A 3905-nucleotide genomic window follows, 5' to 3' on the forward strand; every position below is an offset into this window, starting at 1 on the left:
AGGTAGCTCCACCCTTGAGCAAGCAGGTTCCAGGCTGGGGGAAGGGAGGCCACAGTTATGCATATTTAATAATCATAGAAAAAGCATGTTAATAGCAGGAATCTTTTCTAAAATGTAACCCCTTCAACCTTGCCTAAAGAGCTCATTCATGTAGTTCTAGAATCCATGGTGAACCCATCTCAGGAAGATCTTCTTCTGGTTTTCAGCCTCTCCTAGGTGAATTTTGGCAAGATAGAGTAGCCAAACAGGAACATTTTTTTTTTTTTTGATTGCTGGATCTTGATATTTTGATAGTTGGACCTTGGTGATCGCCCTTAGGAGGGAGTCAGGCATATCAAAGTGTCCAGTGAGGGAACAGATCTTGGGTGCTAGCTAAAGGAATGTAATCTAATGGTTTAGCAAGGGAGAGGGAAGGGTGAGGGCAGAACCTGCTGGAGCCATGTTTGCCATGCTCAGGACTGTTAGAGCCCTTCAGAATTAGGTAAAGAAAAAAAGGTAGAAAGAAAAGAAAGAGAGGAAATCTAGGAAGAAAGAGACAGAAAGAAACGGAAGAAACAAGAAAGCTGGCAGAAGGGAAGGAAGATAGAAAGACAGAAAGGAAGAATGGAAGACAGAAAAAGAAGCAGAACAAATAAAAAACAAAAGAAAAAAGGAGAAGTGAAAGAAAGAAGAAAGCAAAGGAAGGGAAAATAAAAGACAGTAGAAAGGAAAGAAGGACAGGGAAATAAAAATAAAATAACAAAGGGAAAACAGAATGAAAGAAAGAGCAAAGATGAAAGAAAGACAAAGCAAATGAATGGAAATGATAGAAAAACAAAAGACAAAAAGAGGAAGGAAGGATCAATGGAAGCTAGAAATGAGAGACATAGGAAAACAGGATGATGGAAAAAAACAAAGGAAAGAAGGAAGGAAAAAAGAACTCTGAAAGAAAAATCAGGAAGAGTGGGAGAGAGAAAAGGATGAAATATTTTTAAAAGGCAGACTGAAAGAATATGGGAGTGTTTGGAAGGAGAAAGGCGAAGGGAGAAATTTGGATCTGGAAATCTTGGCGCCTGTGAGGCCTGCCGGGAACAGGACTTCTAAAAGAGCAAGTCTGTCTGGAAGGCCGTGGTGCGAGGCCACTTTTGCTGGCTACAACTGAGGTCTCCGGAACCAAAGAGAGTACACGGCTCTTCTTAAAATTGAAGGTGTTTGTGCCCAAGATGAAACGGAATTCACTTAGGCAGGAGATGTGCTTATGCTCACAAAGGAAAAAAAAAAACAAAAAAACAATACAGTGACTCCTGGAGGATCTGGGGAAAAGTCACTAGGGCCCATGGAAACAGTGGTATGGCTCGCGCCAAATTCCAAAGCCACCTTCCTGCAAAGGCCATTGGACACAGAATTCATGTGATGCTGTACCCATCCTGGATTTAAACTAATGGAGAGTAAATAAATAAAAGTAGATTTGAAAAACAAAGAAAGAAAATAAATAAAAGAAAAAAATAAGAAAGATGTCTAAAAGAAAGATGAAATAAGAGAGGAAAGAAGACATTAAGAAAGAAAGGGACATTTGAATCTAACGCAGGGCTGTGAACAGATTTGCTGGCATAGCTGCACACAATTGTGTAACTGATGTCAGTGGATACAGAGTCACTACTACATCGCCGCACATGAATGCACTATTAGAGCAGTGTGCATGGGTGTACTGGTATAGCAGTGCACATGGATGGACTGTCACAGCAGTGCACACCAAGGACACAGAAATCCTAGTACAGCATCACACAACATTTTTACCAGTAAAATGACACACAGAGATCGACTGATACAGCAATGTTCACGAATGTGCTGGTACACAGTACACAGAGATGTTCTAGTACGGAAGCACACATGGGTGTACTGATGTCCTACTGCAGTGCACAGGGGTTCTCCTACTGCAGTACACAGGGGGTTCTCCTACTGCAGTGCATGGAGGGTTTTCCTACTGCAGTGCACAGGGGGTTCTCCTACAGCATGGCAGGTGGTATCTCTGGTTAGTGTTTGAGATGCAGTTATAAGGAGGATTTAGATTAAGCTTGAGTTTAGATAAGGTGTTGGTATATAAGATTATAATTAAAGCTAATATTTAGTGTTAGTTTTATATTTAGAGCTATGGTTAGATATATGTATAAGGCTAGGTTTAGGGAAATATTTAGTGAAAGATTTTGGGCTATAATTTGGGCTATAATTAAGGATAGGTATATATATTAGATTATGGGCAGGATTGAAGCCACATTGAGTATTTTGGTTAGGGCTGCAGCTATGTTTATGGTCAAATTTAAGGTTAGACTTAGGGTTAGTTTTAGAGAAAAGGTTAAGAATAGAGTTAAGAATATACGCAGGGTTAGGGTAAAAGTTGATGCTAGATCAGTCTTGGGGCTGGGGCCGTGGTTAATACTAGAATTATGATTAGACTTTGAGCTAGATTTGGAATAGGTTTAGAGTAGTCATGGTTGGGATAAGGCATAGTTGAGTGCCAGGGTTAGTGCTAGGACTATGTTTGCAGTAAGGTTTAGATTTGAGGTTAGAGAGAGGATTCAGATGGGGTTATGGGTGTTTTGAGTCAGGGTCAGTTCTTGAGTAAGGGTAGGTTAAGATTAAGGTGAGGGTTAGAGAAGCTTGCTCCAGATATGTTTCATAAACCCTCCTTGTTCACAAGACACCCTTAACAGCAAGTTGCTTCTTTTCACACCAGTTTTCCACTGCCCACTACCATTTGAATACCACACCATTTATATACATGCAGTTTTCTAGCACAGGCATACATCAGAGTTCTGCACGTGGTAACACACATGGAGTTACCTAGCATGGTCACATGTCAGCATTTATACATCTTCACATGCATACAGTTTCTGAGCAGGGTCACAAGTCAGTGTGTGTGTATACATGTTCACATGCATGCTATTTCCAAATACAGTCACATGTAAGTATATGTGCAAATGTTCACAGACATGACATTTCTCAGCACTCTCATGTGTATGCATGTTTTCACATTTGTTCAATTTCTGAGCACTCTCAAATGTCATCATGTACACACATGTTTACATGAATACTGTTTCTGAGCACTCTCATGTTGATATAAATTACATGTTCACATGTATGCAGTTTGGGAGTGCCTTCATATGTCAGCATGTACACTAATGTTACACATGAATGCAATTTGAGAGCAGTCACATGTCAGTGTGTATGTGCATGTTTATATACATGCAATCTCAGAGTGTAAACACATGGCTGGCATATATAAGCATGCTCACATGCATGTGGTTGCTAAGCATGGACAAAAGTCAGGGTTTCACACACATCCATATGCACACAGTTTCCAAATAGTTTCACATGGATGGTACAGCAGAGCACAAGGATGTACTACTACATCACTGTGCATGGATGTACTAGTGCAGCAGTACATGGAGGTACTAGTATAGCTGTGTTCACGGGTGTACTAGCACATTAGTGTATGTGGATATACAGTTCAGAAGTGCATGTGAATGCACTATAACAGTGCTCAGGAAGTACTTATAGCATGGATGTTCATACATTTCAGAAGTGCACGTGGACGTGTTATAGCAGCACTCAGGAGGTACTTGTAACATGGATATTTAAATGAGCAGAACATGTGGAGGTGCTAATATAGACGTGTACATTGACAAACTAGTATAGCAGGGCACACGGAGTTCTAGAAGTAGTGCACCTGGATGTATCAGTGCAGAATTTCACATGGGTTTACTACTATGGTACTGCACATGGGTGTACTAGTACAGCAGTGTATAAAGATGTACTAGTAAGATGTTCACATTGCAGTATTGAGGTTCCCCCCTGTTGTGTCTGGCCAGCAGATCACAGCCTGGGTTCTAGCCTGGAAAGGCATTTTGGAAACCTGGAAGAGAAGA

General features: G+C 40.7%; 1 pseudogene; it reads left to right on the plus strand.

Moving 5' to 3' along the window:
* LOC110307068 overlaps positions 1-1416 on the plus strand; it is a 3670-nt pseudogene extending 2254 nt beyond the window's left edge.
* Positions 1417-3905: the final 2489 nt, after the last annotated feature.

The sequence above is a fragment of the Mus caroli genome, chromosome 2 (genome assembly GCF_900094665.2).
Source record: "Mus caroli chromosome 2, CAROLI_EIJ_v1.1, whole genome shotgun sequence".
Taxonomy (NCBI): Eukaryota; Metazoa; Chordata; class Mammalia; order Rodentia; family Muridae; genus Mus; species Mus caroli.